The following is an 18,986-nucleotide window of genomic DNA, read 5'->3' as shown; positions in this document are numbered from 1 at the left end:
CTCCAAGTTTAATTAACTTTTTCACCTTAGACTTTAATTAACATTTGATTTAAATTAAATCACAGTCACTTCATACATTTGCTTGTACGTACTTCTCATGAGCTCATTGTGGGCCCCTTTGACTTTGACTTGAAACTTTTGACTTGAGCCTGTTGTACCTTATGAGGTGGGTCCCACACGCTCGCCACATCACCCTTGACTCTCCACATAATTTCCATGTCAAAATTTGACTTATTTTGACTTTGGAAAAATTTATAAATTTTTCCAATTATTCATTTTTTTTGAATTTTTCTTCATTTTTGCTACTGTCACTTGAAAAATCGGCTTTTGAGGGGCTCTAAGTCATTTTTTGACCCCGAAAGTGGGTCTTAGGATAATGCTGGGCCTCTGAGGATGAATTTCGAGTAGTCATACACCCCAGACATTTCCTAAGGCCACTTATTTACACCATTACATAGAAAATAATTAAAAAATCCCGTTTTGCGGGAAATTTTTAATTATTAAAAAATCCTACTTAGACCTAGCCAAATTCCACGAAACATTTTGTGTGATCTAGTATGGTAATATACATCGACTCTAGACACCAAGATGTGTCAGGGGCTCAATCTTCAAACCGTCACCCCGGCTTTGGGGTAAAACATGAGTGAAAAAATCCAGAAAATTATCCGCCTCTGAAAAAGAAGGGATAATTAACCGGATAAAAAAAACACTCCAAGGTGTACTCGTTTGCTGATCGAGTCCCAACATCCTAGGCCTGTTACAAATTCAAAACTCATCATTACTAGTATCACTTATTACAATTCCCCGTAGGGTGTGGAATCTGGGTACAAGAAAGATGATGAGAAGATAGAAGTAGAGTTAAAAAACTCTGTTGACTGATGATGTGACCAAGCAACTTCCCTTCAGTCACTCCAAAAATAGATTTAGCAGGATTTAAGGATATTCCATACTCTCTACACCTATCAAAAATTTGCCTTAGGTGGCTTATATGGGAAATTCCATTTTTAGAAAAAACAGTTAAATCATCTTGATAGATCTCAAGAAATTTCCCAATTAAACCCTTAAAGGCATAGTCCATAGCCCTTTGAAAAGTTGCTCCAGCGTTCGTTAATCCAAAAGGCATCCTTAAATATTCAAAAGTACCCCATGGTGTGGTGAATGTTGTCTTATGCCTATCCTCCTTTTTCACCAAGACTTGGTTGTATCCTGAAAATCCATCTAACAAAGACATCATTCCAGATCCTGTTACCCTTTGCAATAATGTTTCCATATTAGGTAAAGGGTAATTATCTTTTTTACATGCTAAATTAAGATTTCGAAAGTCTACACATAGCCTGATTGATCCATTCTTCTTCCTCACAATAACCAAATTTGAACACCATGTGGAATGCCTAGTGTGAGCAATAATACCAGCCTGAAGCATCTTTTGCAATTCCTTTTGTACCAAGGGGGCTAACTTAGGATTGATTTGCCTAAGTTTCTGCCTAAAGGGTTTGGCATTTTCGTCCTTAAGAGGGATAGTATGTTCCATAACATCTTCCCTATAACCTTTCAACTCATCATATGAAAAAGCCAAAACATCTCTATATTCATGAAGTAAATTTATCAAATTCTTCCTTTCTTGCTCATTGGTACCCTTGCCTATTTTAATAACCTTTGGGTCATGAGGGGTACCAATATTCACTTCAATGAATTCCCCTGGGTCAATTTTCTTATCATCTTTTCTCTTTGATGCATCATGTCTGTCAAACACTTGCTCCAAGGCTACACGTTCCCTAGGAGTGGGATTTGTCACCACATTACACTCCTCATAATCACATCCTTCCTCTTTGTAGCCAGCCTTAAATTCAGAAAATTCCTCCATGTTATTTAAAAAACGAACCACCTGGCTTTCATCATTAAAGATTTGCCAATGCTCTAGATTGTCAGGAACTGATGGCCTAAAGATAATTTCCATCTTAATTTTATCATCCACCAAGTTCTCTCCAAGCTGTAATGTAGATGCAGCAACAGCCAGCTCATCAGCTTGTTTATTTCCTTCCCTAGGAATTGCTTGAAGGTCTAATGCATCAAAATATTCCATATTATCCCAAACAGCATTTCGATACTTCTTTAATCTATCATTCTTGCATGCAAATTGATTCTTAGTTTGAAGAATGACTAGATCAGAATCCCCCTTGATACTAAGCAACTTTATCCTCAAGTCTTTTGCCAACTCAAGACCCAACAATAGAGCCTCATACTCTGCTACATTGTTGGTCGCATCGAATTCCAGTCTATAGGCAAACTTGAATATGTGACCAAGAGGGGAGGTAAGGACAATTCCAGCACCCTTACCATACCTAGAATGGGCACCATCAAAATTCATGTGCCAAACTCCATCTTTTTTACAATCAACCTCCTCCTCCAAAGGAGGAAAAGAATTAGCCAGAATAGCATAGTTTCCCAAGTTATCAGATTCATACACAATTTCATTATGAGGCTCCCTGGGATTTTCTATATGAAACTTTCTCTCCAATTCCCTATCCAGTCTAACCATGATGCCCTCACTGTTAGGGATGGTAGCATAACTTAAATCCATTTGCAAACTACCCCCAATATCAGCTCCCCACTTTCTAGACAATAACATCCCCCAAGCATCAGGCACATCAATCACCACAATATCCATGGTGATCATAATGTCAGGATGTACAGCTAAGTGGACTTGAAGATCTTTTATCAAACCACACACTTTAATGATCTTTGAATCCATTGCACAAATGTTGTGGTAGGGTCTAGAAATCCTCAAATTTAACTGATTCATGACTTTCTTAGTCATGACACAAGATGATGCCCCAAAGTCAAACATACAATTGTGTAAAAGCATTCCATTGACCAACATAGTTATGAAAAAAGGTTGGTGGTCTCTGTTATCTCTACACATATCACTACTTTGCAGAGTGATAGGGGCATCCACATATCTATCCTTAGAAAAATTAGACATTTCTTTTCCACTGGGAGCATCAATGGCTTTCAACAATTTATATCTTTGGGAGGGAATCTTCATGATTTCAGTGACAGGAACTAAAATCTTAGCATTATTAATCCATCCTCCCAAGTCAATATTCAACTTCGATGTGGGTGGAGTGAAAGTTTTACTATGATTTCTTTCTTTATTCTTGGCTATCTCTAAAATTTGAGTTGATGAAGGCTTCTCTCCATATATTTCTGTGATCCTATCCAAATCTTCAAAATTATTTATACTCTAGGAGGATGGAGTCTTTTTATTTACCTTCTGACTACTCTCCATAACTCCCATCCAATTTTCTAAGGACAAATGATGCTCTTTTCCAACTACATTGATTTGTTCACTTGTTCCCATCATATCTCCTTCTAGGATCCTTCTTGCATAAGGACAAGTGAGTTCATCATGTATGTCATCGCAAGGTCTACAATAAGGCATGGAATCATCAACTAAGTTTGTAGACTCGAGTGGATTAGGTGGCCTATGGTCATTGGGAGGTCCTCTCTTTTGCCATTTATCATTTACTCTATTTGGGAATCTCCCACCTTGATTTCTTTCCATGGCCACTAATCGATTTTGGATAGCATTCATTTGACTGGTGTGATTTGCCTCCATACTCTTGATGAGTTGGGTTAACTCCTTAATAGGATCATGCGTAGTCTCTTCTTTGGCCTTGCCTTTGGAATCGTTCAGTTTCGATGGCCCTCTATTGAAACCAGGAATTTCAAATTTTCCTGATTGCTTTCTAGCCCTTTCTATCTTTAAGGCTTCAGATTGAGCTACACTCAGATTCGTAGGCTCCTTCCTCCTCAACTCATAGGCAGTGTCAACCCCAAAAGCATCTAGGTATGAGCATAAAAGAAATTCATCAGGAGGTTTAACAGTAGCAGGCATGTTTTTTACTAATTCATTGAATCTCTTGTTAAACTCCTCCATGGTCTCATTCTCGTTTTTCTTCATGTTGCTAATGGCATTGATCAAATGCCTATTTTCCTTCTTCTCTCCAAACTTATTTAAAATGCAGTTAGAATGGCTTGTAAAGAGTTATATGAGTTAGCAGGTTGCTCAGTGAGCCAATCAAGAGCATCCTCTTCTAAAGATAAAACAAAAAGCCTCATCTTCACATCCTCATAATTAGCAGTGTTACACCATTTAAAGATACAAACATTAAAGTTTTTCACATGTGATGTAGCACTAATGGCATTGTTACCTTGAAAGGAAGGCAACTTTTCAATAGCCTTGTTAGGGATATTGTGAGGATAGCCATTTATGTTAGTGAAGTCACAAGGAGCAAAAAGATCATTCATGATGCTAGGCTCTACTTGTTCTTGAAAAAGCAAATGAATATCAGAAATAGCCTCTTGCCCAAGACTAGCAAGAGCTCTACTACGAGAAAGTCTATTCAACCTCTCTCTAAAAACCCTTTCAGGATCAGGAGAGGGGCTAACTAGACCACTTGAATTTCTCCTAGTAGAGACTCTTGCAAAATTTGGATTGAGTGGAGTCGCCACTTGAGCAAGAATCTAAATCTAAAGTTCAAAATGCTAAAACCAAAAGGTTAGTCAATTTCCCAGGTACAAGAAAGCTTGTCCCCGGCAATGGCGCCAAAGATGTTGACCCTGCCGCCTACACCTACCTACAGGTCAGTGAGAAAAGCCTTCAACCCCACAAGGTGTGGTTGGTGGCAGGGAACTCAGAGAAGGGGTTGTCACACTAATCCCAACTCTCTCCGTTTGAGCTATCTCCTAGGTTAGCTAAGGGGGGCGGTCCCTAATGGAAAGTTAAGTTAAAAACAAAGATGTGAGTTTCTAGGAGAATTGTTAGAGCTAAATAGATTATTTATTTAAGATTTATAAGCAAACCTGATATGAGCAATAACCATAAACACATAAGATAAGCATGAGATACATAAACAACCAGTGCCTTCAAAGTATTGCTATTTGAGAAATGAAATTTTTTATTTTATTTTTGCTTAGAATGAAGTCAAATGCTTTCAAATGAAAGCCCAAATAACCTTTCACTTGGGTTTCCCAACGGAAAAGGGTTACTTAGCTTATGCTTTAGCTTTCTTCTTTAAACTTGAATTGCTTCCAGGAACACTCTTAAATAAATCTTTTGATGTCTTATGAGATTGTTGGCTTGAACAACTTGTGGGACCTTTGATATCCTTGGAGGTGACTATTCCAACCGAAGAAGTCCTCACACTCCAATAGAGTTGGCAACCTATCCTTTGAACACAAAAATGCATGCAAACCAATTGTTAGCGCAAAAGAGACTTGGCATATAGAGACCAAGTTGAACTTGTCATTCAACCGAAAATGACAAGCTACAACAAGAGTACAAAATATACCAAGCCCAAAGGAGATTTGAGATAGCTGCAAATCTCTCCTCCCTAGACAATAATGCCTTCAGGCAAATGCACAAAAAAAACAACTAGATAGCAATGTATAATCGAATGAATAATAACATCAAATGACACAGTTTTACCTCATCAACCAAAGAATGCACCACAAGAGAAGCTAATAACCCCAAAGACTTTGATTTATTTATATAAAAGTTGAGTACAAAATCCAGCAGAGTCTCCACAAGCCCAACAGCTCATTCTATCCATCCCAAATGAGAGCTCAAGACTCATATAAATAAGAAAATGGGAGATGATCCCAAGGAAAATTCCAATGACAAGTGGAGATGGATTGACAATCCCAATGTAGAAAATCAAATTACAAGTGGCAAGCTGACTGGCTGTAGGCAGAAAACTTGATTCCTTGGCTGTCCATCGTATATCCTCAAATCTGCTGTGTGTTTGGCTGCCTCTAAACTGCTGTTGACACCTCAAACAGCCAAGCCAACCAACTGCTGTTGACACCTCAAACAGCCAAGCCAACCAACTGCTGTGTATGCTGTTATGAAGATTGTATTGACTGTTGTTAACTGTGCGTATAGGCTGCCTCTAAACTGTTGTTCGCTGCCAAATCTGATCTGCGTAGGAGCTGAAGTAGCTAGCTTTATACACGTGGATGGATGGGCGTAGAATAGTGGTGACACACTCCATAACTTATGCGTTGACTGAACCTTCCAATCTGCTTCACAAATCTGCGTATATAACTTTGACAGCTGCATTAAAAATTTGATTGGGACAGCGTGTAATCTGATTTGGCATATGAGTATTTGCTGTAGGTAACTGGCAATGTTGAGCTGTTTGGTACATGTGTACAGTTCGGTGGATATATGTCCTTGATTTCATGCATTTAAATGATATTTCCAAATCTGCGTTGAGATGCCTTGCTGTAGCGTTGATCTTTGACCGCCAACATGCACATAATTTGCCCATACGTGGACCTGTCTCCTTGATTCCCAGCGTAAATATCCTCTTAAAATTCTGCCTATAATTGTTGCGTTGAAGCTGAACTGAACTGCTATTGGCTGATTTGCGTGGAGCTGGAGTGGCTGCGTTGACACTTTGACTGGCGTGAATATTCCTTTGCTGTAGCTGTACGTGGAGATATCTTTTATCATGTGCCTTTTATCAAACTAATGTGTAGGCTATAGTTATGTGGGGTCCCTCCAAGTTTAATTAACTTTTTCACCTTAGACTTTAATTAACATTTCATTTAAATTAAATCACAGTCACTTCATACATTTGCTTGTACGTACTTCTCATGAGCTCATTGTGGGCCCCTTTGACGTTGACTTGAAACTTTTGACTTGAGCCTGTTGTACCTTATGAGGTGGGTCCCACACACTCGCCACATCACCCTTGACTCTCCACATAATTTCCATGTCAAAATTTGACTTATTTTGACTTTGGAAAAATTTATAAATTTTTGTAATTATTCATTTTTTTTTTGAATTTTTCTTCATTTTTGCTACTGTCACTTGAAAAATCGGCTTTTGAGGGCCTCTAAGTCATTTTTTGACCCCGAAAGTGGGTCTTAGGATAATGCTGGGCCTCTGAGGATGAATTTCGAGTAGTCATACACCCCAGACATTTCCTAAGGCCACTTATTTACACCATTACATAGAAAATAATTAAAAAATTCCGTTTTGCGGGAAATTTTTAATTATTAAAAAATCCTACTTAGACCTAGCCAAATTCCACGAAACATTTTGCGTGATCTAGTATGGTAATATACATCGACTCTAGACACCAAGATGTGTCAGGGGCTCAATCTTCAAACCGTCACCCCGGCTTTGGGGTAAAACATGAGTGAAAAAATCCAGAAAATTATCCGCCTCTGAAAAAGAAGGGATAATTAACCGGATAAAAAAAACACTCCAAGGTGTACTCGTTTGCTGATCGAGTCCCAACATCCTAGGCCTGTTACAAATTCAAAACTCATCATTACTAGTATCACTTATTACAATTCCCCGTAGGGTGTGGAATCTGGGTACAAGAAAGATGATGAGAAGATAGAAGTAGAGTTAAAAAACTCTGTTGACTGATGATATCTGATGGTACAAGTGTCCTCTGGATCATCCTTGGGCATGGAGTCTTCACATAATCATCAGGTGCCACTCCAGTGGTCAACAGGTTGGTCTCTCCAAAGACTTCCCCTCACACTTGATTCTGTGATCCCAACAAGATGTTCCCTCTACAAAACTTCAATCAAGAATTAGTTCCATATAGATTTAGCAATAAACAATTATAAGAAACTCTAGAGATTTATTTAAAACCAATGTGGAAAAAGTCGAAGTCGGGATTAATTCAGCAAGGGTCCAAAAGTTGAAAAACTCGGCAAAGTCGGGAGTTTTTCGAAAAAGTCGGCAAAATTAAAAAAACACAAAATTATTCATTTTTTTTTAATTTTTTTTAACATCTAGAGTATCCACAACATCAAATAAATGCATTTCCACGTAAACATGTAAAGAAAGCTAATATATAATATGTATATGAAGTCTAGTGCTATATCACATATCAAAATAGTGAATCAACTCCTGAATTTTGAGTCATGTCTGAGTCTCAACTCTCAAGAGTCAAAATATCAACAAAAAATATAATAAATGTACATCATGAGTCATCTAAAAATCATCAAGTAATCACTAATCAGTCACTGAGATCCTCTTCCCCTTTTACGGGAATAGGGAATGGCTTTGCCTTTTCCTCTAGAGGAAGAAGACCCTGCCCCTAGGGATGCAAAATGAAATGGACTCAATCATCCTCTAGAAGCTGATGGAAGAGGTGGCCTCTGTGCTACGCTGCCGCTGTTGCCGCCCACCCTAGATGGTGTCACCTCCTCCTCAGCATCCTCATCCAGCTCTGCTACTGCCTCTTGAACCTGATGTTGCTCCGCCTCCTCCTCCTCTATCTCTGGCTCTCCCTCCTCTGCAACTGCTACATCCTCTAGATCCACACCTAACCAATCCGAGATCGTGTCCAAGATTGGCCTCTCAATCTCGACTCTCCATGCAGCAGTGGTATCAATATTGTCCAATGAGATGGCTTCCACATGAGTAGGTTTCTGAAGCTGTCTCACCCACAATTGAAGATTGTAGTAGACATAGACCATGTCATTGAGGCGTTGGAATTCCAATCTGTATTAGGATCATAGATTGTAAATTAGTATTTAGAAAATTTAAATATTAAAATTAATCAAACGAATTCAAAAAATTTAATTTGAAATCTTTTTAGTTTTTACCTGTTGCGCTTTTTGGAGTGTATTTTGTCAAATACACTCCAGTTGCGCTCACACCCAGAGGATCTGCATGTTTGGATGAGCACTCGAATGGCAAGCTTTTGGAGATGGGGTACTCTGGCACCATAGCTTGTCCACCAAGCATCTACAAGTTAAAAAAAAAATGAGAAACATAAAAAAAAACATTGAAATTCTAAACTTGAAAGTTTGAAACAAACTAAAGCTTACCTGGCATTTTGGTTGTCCTATTCTTAATAGCCATGTTAAAACCAAATGTGCCACCTCCCATCCTATAGACCTCCATTTCTTTAGAAATCTCCTCACGTTCTTGCTCAGATGACACCATCCTCTCGACACAAGTGAAGAATCCATCCATCACCTCGGCATCAAATCTGAAACCACAAGCATAAGAAAATGCAGGGTTGAGGTAGACACCTGCAGCATGAATGGGGCGATGGAGGGTATTGTTCCATCGCTGATCAATCACTCTCCATATGACCTGTTGTTTCTCTAACCCCTCGTCTCCCTTATCTGCATAATAAGCACGGATGGCTTCTTTGGCCCTATCCATGGCCTCATACAAGTAGCCCATTGTGGGCTTCTCTCCATCAACCAACCGAAGAACCTTTACCAAAGGTTCTGAAATGGCACACACCTCCTCTACTCCTGCCCAAAAGCTCTGATCATATGAAACTAGTCTGCATATGCCCTCTCCCTCCAGTTTGTGGCTAATAGATAAAGAACGCCAATCCGCTGAGAGAAACATGCTCTTCACCTCCCACATAGAATTCAACAGAGACTGAAGAGATATGAAAGTAGTGGCAAATCGTGTAATGGCAGGCCGCACCAACTCTTTGTTGTTGGTGAATTTTCTCATCAAGCTAAGCACAGATGAATGATTATAAATAAATTTTGTTATGCTCTTGGCTGATTCAACAATATCCCTCACAGTAGGAATTTTACCTATATCCTCCAACATCAAGTCAATGCAATGAGCAGCACAAGGTGTCCAAAACAAGTTAGGATACCTCTCCATAAGCATCTTGCCAGCTGCAACATAATTTGCAGCGTTGTCCGTTATGACTTGGACAACATTGTTTGGGCCTACTTCCTGAATGAAGAGGTCCAACAACTCACATAATAAACGTGCATCTTTAATGTGTGCAGATGCATCAACAGATTTCATAAACATTGTCCCCTTGGGACAACTAACCACGAAGTTAAGAAGGGTCCTACCCTTCTGGTCAGTCCAACCATCTGACATGACTGTGCATCCAGTGTGCTGCCATGATGCCCTATACTCTGCCAATCTAGCAGTGCACTCAGTCTTTTCATCTTGAAGAAGAGGCCCTCTCAATTCTGAAAAGGTGGGGGCTTTGTACCCCGGGCCAACGACAGCAACAACATCAAACATAGGCTGGTAGAATGGGTTTGTCTTGGCAATGTTGAAAGGAACATCACTCCATAGAAGACACCTACTGACCAACTTGTCAGCGTCTGCCTTTTCCTTTTTTTTCATTGATGATCTGATCCCAGGTTGTGAACCAGTTGTTGTTCTAGGAACAAAAAAAGATGAGATAGAAGGATGAGTACCCATGGGTGAGGAAGGTGATGCTGCTGTAGAAACACTGCCACTCTCAATTCCCCCCACTCTTGAGCCCCCTACAAGTTGTTTTGTTATTGCTGCCCTGGTGTCTTTTCCCTCCTCTTTATCCATCAATGATTGAATGGCCCGTCGGATGATTTCTGGAGTTGTGTTTTTGCAAAGTTCAACATTTTGCCCCGGAATTTGCCCCAAATGGAATTTTAATATGTTGATGCCTCCTGACCTATGCTTGCCACACAACTTGCAAGTCAAATACATTCTATTGACCCCCCCAGTTTCGGGTGTAGCATCAGGCTCACCAAACTCCCACATAGAATCCAAAATCCTCAGCATTTTGTCTTAAACTTTGAGCTTGAATTTAAAGTTTAAACCTGGGCACAAAAAAAATTGAAACAAATTCAAATCATCAAAATATAACTATTAACTTGTATTGCACTCAGAATTTAGAAACAAATTAGTAAATTTAAAATTTAAATTACAAATTTACAGTAATTTTGATTTTTAATTTTTTAAATTTTTAGACCCCCCGAACAGTGAACACTTAAGCCATATATATTTAATATTTATTATTATATATTTATATGTTAACAGCTATACTGTTTTTAACTTTTTATTACAGATACAGGGACAGACATGGATACGGTAGCTTTTTAGAAGATTTTGAATAGGATATGAGTCATATGACTGGGCTTGGAAATATATAAAAATAAATAATATTTATTATTTATAACAGTATATGTGAGTGCAATGATTATTTTTATGATAATTACCAATTCATTGATATTATTATTATCTCAATGAATACGTTTTAAAGGTCACAATATTTGTTGTAAAAGCATTATTGGAAGTATGTATCGGTATCCACTTGCTGGTGAGTGGTGACAGAATTTAGAAACATTGCCCTACTATTAATTTACAGTTGGTTCCCTGTACTCATATAATATATTCCATATCCATACGATAACCTAAAATTGGCTGCCATATCTTATATTAAGTTACAGAACATATGGTTTAATAAATATTAAAAATTGTTCAAATTTCACATCATATTATGATTCAATCTTCCACGATTCTTGAAAGTTTGAAACTTGAAACTGACAATACATATGTCACAGTCATATAAGTTTATAACAAATTTGGAATTTGGTAACCGGTTAATGGCTTTCCGGCGTCCGCTGCCCTCAATGCGCATAGCGGCTAGCCATATGTTATTATGTAATATTAAATATATATGTAATGCGCATAGCGTCCTTATACAACTGGTTCACAACTTGCTCAGAGGCTTGATATTACTGTTTAGTATTTACATAATACGTAACTTTAAGTTTTAACAACCAACGGAATCCGGATTTCTAAACCTGAACTTTGAACACTGGTCACTCAAGTCTGAGCAGTGAGAAATAGCATACCTTGAGGCTTGCGGCAAATGCAACCTGAAACCCTTGATTCTCCACGAGTCCACAGCGCGGCGGCGGAACAACCAAAACAGACAGCGAGAAATGAAAATGAACCGAAATGTTTAATGAACGATTTTCGGGTCTTATAACTTTTATCCACGCGTTGATAAACCATGGCGATTTTTTCAATCGACTCCTGAAAAAATCGGGATTAATTCGATTATATCGCGATTTTTTCGTTTTTGAAAAAGTCGCCAAAACATTAGCCGATATAATCGTTTAGCTGAAAAAATCGGATTTTGAGGAATAAATCCCGATTTTTTCGGGACTTTTTAAAACCAACTAGAGCATTCTATACCTAAAGCATACTTCTAAATCAAATGTCAATGCAAGATAGCTCTACATTAACAAATCTACAAGAGCATATGATAACAAATTAGATCAAAGCATAAGAAAAAAAATTATACCAACGATCAACAATTCATCACACTCCCAAAGGAGGAACACCTCATGAATGAAACCCTAAAGTCTTTATTGATATTTTTGAAAGTGTACAAGGCACCAGCGCTTCTGCAAGCACAATAGCTAGTAACAATATGATACAAATGAGAGCTCATGGCTCTATTATATAGAGAGTTGGGAGCAAATCCCAATGAAGAATGACAATGAAAAATGGCATTGGAGTCAATCCCAATGTAGAAGTGATTAAACAAGTGGCATGAGGTGACAATCCCAAAGAGAAATTCGAATTTGTTGAATAGAACTCCAATGCCAAGTGTAAAAATCGAATTCTGACAAGTGGACATCATTTTCTTCTTCTTTATGTGCCAAATTCGAATTTTATGATAGAATGACAAGTGTATATGGGTGGTAACCCATGTAGGGACAATTTCCCACAAAAATCTCCACCAAATATTCTCTCAAATCCTTCCAAATGTGCATTAACTTCACAAATTCGAATTTCCAAGTAGGCAACTTTCTCCTTTGATGCCAGAAATTCGATTTTATTTGAGAACATGTCCTTTCAATGATTTTAGGAGTCGACATCACCTTGGGACTTCACTTTAACTCCCCCATAATTTTTCACCTCATTTCCACAACATTTAAAATGTGTGGATATTTGTTTTTCTCCATTTATTTAATTTATGGCTTAATTAATTGCCAGATTTCCCACTAAACTTAGGAGAAGTGGGTTTTGAGGGTTCAAAACACATATTTAACCCATCAAAGTGTGTCATAGTAGAAAGTTGAGGGTGAGAGGTGAAAATTTCATTACTCATACCCCATACAACTTCTCTAGACATCACTTATTACATTTAAAGTATAATTTTATTAGCAATTTCCGTAGTGCAGAAAATCTAAAAAATTAAAAAATAACTACCTAGACCTAACCAAATTCCATGAAATTTTTTTAATGTTTAAGTATGGTAATATACATCGACTCTAGACATTAAGATGTGTTAGGGGCTCAACCTTCAAACCGTCACCCCGACTTTGGGGTAAAACGTGAGTGAAAAAATCTAAAAAATTATCCGCCTCTGAAAAAGAAGGGATAATTAACCAGATAAGAAAAAACACTCCAAGGTGTACTTGTTTGTTGATCGAGTCCCACATCCTAGGCCTATTACAGACTCAAAAACTCATCATTACTAGTATCACTTATTACAATTCCCCGCATGGTGTGGAATCTGGGTACAAGAAAGATGATGAAAAGATAAAAGTAGAGTTACAAAACTTTGTTTACTAATAATATTTGATGGTACAAGTGTCACCTGCATCATCCTTGGGAATGGAGTCTTCATATAATCATTAGGTGCCACTCCAGTGGTCAACAATATCAAAATTTTCTACAGCATAAAGAAGCCTATCAACTTTAAGAGCATGAAAGTGATTGGGTGTGGAGGTCTTGTTCCAAACAGGACCATAGAAAGCTGATTACAAATGATAATACAATTTTCCATGAAATTTTAAAAAGCTACTTCAAGCTTTCAGAAAGGGAGAATCATACCTTGAAAGAAATAAAAGGAACTTGTTTCTGAATCCGAAATGTCCGGACCTTATCATGATCAACAAGATCAAAATATATGTCCTTACCAATCTGATTAAAAAGATCTTGATCACGGGCAACCTGAAACAACAATTGTAAACAGAAAATATTATTTTTTTCCTCAATTATTGATATTTTAACATACTTCTGGAATTTCAACATAAACAAAATTTGTTTTGCACAATTAGTAAAGAAGATGAGAGTTACGCAATTGATAAGAGAGTACCTTTATAATTGCAAAAAGATGTGCCTCGGCCTTTTCTTTCTGCTTCAGCTCTTTTTCCTCTTGTCCTTTCTGTAATCTCACCTGTAGAATATACATGCATGGCACTTAGCATCATGATAAACAAGAGATTGAATGAAACCAAGTAACTTGGGAAAGCTTTAATACATAACCAAACAATGGTAGTTGAACAATTTCACAACCAAAATACTCACCCTTAGCCGCTCTGCAATATCCTTCTCATCGACATTGCAAATAATCTTGTTCTTATAACTCTCTCTAACATAGACAAGCATGTAAGCATTTGAATATTTTGTAAATTTAAATGGATTATTGTTCAACCCGGGATTTGTCTGCGGCAGCTGCAACAACAAGACAGAAAATCATTGATATTTTTGAAAGCTTTCAGTGAAACTCCAAACAACAAAATGGGGAATATTTTTACCTCCTCTCCACGACCATATTGTTCTTCCAGGGCTCTCTTAACGTCTTCCTTTGTAACTCATTCATCATCAAACTTGTACCTATGATAAAAATTCAAATACATTTAATCAGAAAAACTGCATAGAAAAGTATACCGTGAAAACCTTACAGTGTTCATTCTTTCAACCATATTAATTAGCAGAACAAGCCCCCACATAATCAAATTACGGTTCAAATGGCATACCACTGACTGAGAGAGTTGGCCTAATAAATGCATAATAATGGCCACCATGAACACCCCCGCTATGGACCAAAACACTGCCACATAGTATCAGAGTATAAGCTTACAGCACTAATATTTCATAAAAAGAGAATCCAAACACTAAATTTTAGAAATATATACTTAACCTGAGACTAAATAACATTAGTTAGAAGACTTGATCATAAAGCACTAAAGCTTGAGCAAACACAGTTTAATCCATGGGACTATCAGTTATAAAGCTAAGAATCACTAACTAAAGAAACATGTAACAGTCACACTCACATTAAGAACCAACAACACCCAATCTGATCATTCCCAAACAAGAACTGCACATTTGAAAATATCCACACCAAAAACCGATATGCCATTAATTAAAAGAATAAACCATAACAGCAAATCATAAATGTTAAAGCTGCTGATTCTCTGAATCATATGACCCCAATGTGATGCATTATGGTTATTCAGTCAATCAAACAATGCCCAGACGTCCAAGTACACCTCCAACCATTTTATGAAGAAGTCCTTGCAAAACACCTCTCTAGAATTCATTGATACAGTAAAGATTACTTCCCTTTGCTAATCACTGGTTAAATTAAGAGAAGCAAACAGTAGAGGCATGTCTTACTCTCAAGAACACCTTGTTATTGAATTATGGCGTTAATGTATCGTTGAAACTTGAAACCCTTTAACAAATGCAAAATATAATGAAAAATAAAAGAAACATGGATCCCACAGGTAGCAGCTCAATTGGTGATCACCCTGTTATGAAGTATTATGTAAATTGTGAGATTCAAGGTTCAAATCCCCTCATGGGTGTTTATCCCACACAAAAAAAAACATGGAAAAATATCGATATATAATTAGGCCCTCCAAAGGAATGTTGGAAATATTGCTGTCATTGATGGCAACCCTTAGCCAATTCTTCAATAATACTATAGAACTCCCCATATCTGAAATTCTCCTTGTGCTTGCAACTTCTTCCTCTTTGACATCAATGTCAAAGGGATGCTCCCCCTGAACTTGTGTTTATCCTTATCTATAAGTCTTCTTCTGTATGCAACTTTTGTGTCTACAACTCTTCCTCTATTTGCAACTTTTGTTGGTGACTGTAACTGCTCCCCCTGTCTGCTATGCATATTTTCCCTCTGTGAGATATTAACAACAAAACAAATTCTTCCTCTGATTGCTTCTCGGTTGTCTGAAACTAGGCTCCCCCTGTCAACATTGTGTCCTTCTGCATGCAACAGTTCTTCTGTGCCTTTGAGACTGGTCCCTCTATGATTGCGCTATATATGAACAACACTTTTGTCTGCTGCAATACACCTTGTGAACTGAAGTTGGATGTTGTTCCTTTTACTAATGAGTTATTAGGGATATTACTCCCAAAGAGGAGTTTTTCTTTCTTTTAATTTCACTGAGGACATATACATTGTTTGGAGACCTAATTACATTTGCTACTAATCTTCCTGAACCTACTTTTCTTATTTCACTTTTGTCATTGATGTCAAATACCAAGGGAGCCTACTTATGTTTGATATAATCATATAAAGATTGGAAAATGAAGATTGTTGGAAATATTGTTTTTGGATTTTTGATGCCCCATTTGGATATCCTATCTCTAAGATGAGGACCTACCTGTAACAAGAAGATTAAACTTACTGGAAATTTCATTGTCGTTGCACCATTCAGATCCCGCTGACCGCAACCAACATTTTGGGGATGACTCTCCACCCAACCGTATGCTCAGTTGCACTAGATCCTTCTATAGTTGGCCACTCAGGAGCCCTCATTCAACTACTATAGCCAGTGAACCATTATTTCCTAGAATTCTCCTCAGGAAAGAATAATGCCTCGCGTCCTCCTTTTCATCCATCAAATAGAACAATTTGTTCCAAAAGTGGAAAAAGAATCTTCATGCAAACAATCCATGACACATGTGTCCTCGTGCGAATTTCTATTTTTTTGTTTTGAGTTTTCCTTAATTCAGCCTTTTCCTTAATTTCACTCTTGCTTATCTTTTTTTTTTTTACTTTTTGTTCACTTTGCTTATTCTTAGTATTTTTATAATTTATTTTTATTTATTTATTCAGAACTTCACTTTATTATTCATTATTTATTTATTCACTATTATTATCTTCTCTTTATTATTTATTATTTTATTTATTTACTATTATTATCTTCTCACTATTATTGCTTATTACTTTATTTATTTTATTAATATTAGTAGTAGTAGTAGTAGTATCATTATTATTTATTGATTTATTAATATGGGGCATTGCAAGAAAGCCTATTCTAAGACCTTTCCAATAATATATGGCACTCCCTCTAACTCCATAGGAATGAGGAAATATGAAAGATTCTAAGTCACCTAACATGGGGACATGAAGGACATAGGGATTTGAGTGTCGGACACAGACACGTTGACCCCCCGGAACAAGACACATTAGGACACGTCATATATTATTCTACTAAATATATATATCTGTGTGTGTGAAAAGTTAGATATTTCTTACACAGATTTTCATTCATGATACAAATTCATTGATTCAAACATAGATCTTCATCTAGATGTAAATTTTACAAAGTAACATTATGCATACAAATACAATTGTGACATAAATGACAAATCATAATCCATATTCAATTCATCAATGATCCAATAGGAGAAAGACAAAATACTGAAGTTTTCTCATTAAGCCATCAAAATCAAAATGTGTTACATAGGTAGTCATGAGTCATCAATCCTCATCATCAAAATCAGCATCATTGCACTCATCATCATGGTCACCATTGCTCTCCTCTGCTACATCCTCCTCGTCCGTATCCAAAGTCATCTATGCATCTGTTGGTGTGGAGGATGACCCCTCTACAATATCACCATCATCAAATGTGGCAGGCTCTAGCACTGGTTCATTAAAAGCCAAGTTGGCCAATGCCAACTCAACACTGTTGTCTAGACCATTGTTTTACAAACCGGCCGTTTCGAAACCGAAACGGCCGAGTCGAACCGAGTTGAAGCCTTGAGGAGTGACCCGGTAGAAAAACCAGTCCGGGAGGCCGAGTCATGACTGACTCGGCCGAGTTATTGCATGACTCGGCCGAGTCAGTCATGACTCGGTCAACCCGACCGTTTTGCACATCTACTCGGCCGAGTCATTAAATTCAGCCAGTCACCCAAAGAAACAACGATTTTTCTATTTTTTTTTTAACTTTTTAACATTTGGCTGATTGTTGGGGACTCCAAGGTGTTTTCTAAATTGGTTAAATGCTATTTGGGGTCCATTCCCCTCTCCTAGTATTGATATGATGTTCAAATTTCATGGTAATGTTAAATTCTTAAAGTAAAAGTGACATTCTCCTTAATCTTCATTTTCATCCTTTTACTTAAATTTTTAACATTACCATGAAATGACTCAGGATGTTTAAGAGTGGTTCCAGCCTCATTGGATTTCATATGGAGAAAGTAGAATTTTAGATTTCATTCAAAATCCAGCAGACTTATCATTTTTTCAGGGTTTTAGGATTGGAGGATTGCAATGTTTCCATTGAATTTTGTCATGTATTAGGGTATGGAACTCGTATTTAATCAAGAGCACCAATCCCTCTGTGTACCTTGATGTTAGTGACATTGGTTGTTGAACTCCTCTGGGATTCGCTCTCAAACCTGGAGCTTCTGAAAATGTCGCTTCTACTCCCGTTTTCGCTCTCGCTCCCCACTTCCGCTCCTGCTCCCAAGTAACACTGAGCTAGATGATGTTGGCAACTCTAGCAGTAGCCAGTACTGGTCATTGATGGGGCCCCTTGTCTGACTCTGATGATGATGATCCAGAGATTGGTCGAGATGATCTTGGCTCCTCTGGCAGTAGCTACTAGCCTCCTTGGTTATTTGTATTTTGTTTTGACTCTTGAGTCTTTGATCATGTATGACAGACTACAGTTGACTATGTATTTACTATTGCCATTGGGTTACCACCGTACCATTTTGATATAATGGATTTGTTCATGAGCCTACTTTGATCATATGTTGTCTTCCATGTATATTATAATGTTGTGTGTTTGGAAACTTGAAAGAAAATCTTTAAAATTATGTTTAAAATATTTAAAATTATGTTTTTTTATAAAAAAAATAAATATTTAATGTATTTTTTACAACGACCGAGTCATTGAAATCGAGCCGGCCGAGTCATTACCGAGTCGGAGTCCGAGTCGGAGTCGATCCTCGGCCGAGTCCGAGTCCGAGTCCGAGTTGTAAAACATTGGTCTAGACCCATATCATCAAGAAAGACATCCCACATCTTTGTCTTTCCCTTCAACCACTCATCCCTCTGCCTATAAATAAGACGAAGGTTGGTGTGCACATACACCATTGTCTCTGCCCTGGACTGCTCAAG

At 37.6% G+C, this 18,986-nt stretch overlaps 1 pseudogene across 1 annotated transcript in view; it reads right to left on the bottom strand.

Annotated features, from left to right (window-relative positions):
• Positions 1 to 18,986, bottom strand: part of LOC149141502 (ubiquitin C-terminal hydrolase 13-like) — a 239,702-nt pseudogene that overhangs the window by 139,332 nt on the left and 81,384 nt on the right. Inside the window, exons 10-14 of the transcript XR_016264985.1 lie at positions 14,578 to 14,651; positions 14,356 to 14,434; positions 14,126 to 14,272; positions 13,914 to 13,994; positions 13,649 to 13,768 (exon numbers count right to left, since the gene is read on the bottom strand). The product of XR_016264985.1 is annotated as a ubiquitin C-terminal hydrolase 13-like (transcript). The remainder of the gene's footprint in view (positions 1 to 13,648; positions 13,769 to 13,913; positions 13,995 to 14,125; positions 14,273 to 14,355; positions 14,435 to 14,577; positions 14,652 to 18,986) is intronic.

The sequence above is a fragment of the Pinus tabuliformis genome, chromosome X (genome assembly GCF_031772625.1).
Source record: "Pinus tabuliformis cultivar Carrire ecotype Pingquan chromosome X, CPIR1, whole genome shotgun sequence".
In the NCBI taxonomy this organism is placed as follows: Eukaryota; Viridiplantae; Streptophyta; class Pinopsida; order Pinales; family Pinaceae; genus Pinus; species Pinus tabuliformis.
Note: the sequence above shows the minus strand (reverse complement) of the source record. Positions and strands in the feature narration are given on the sequence as shown.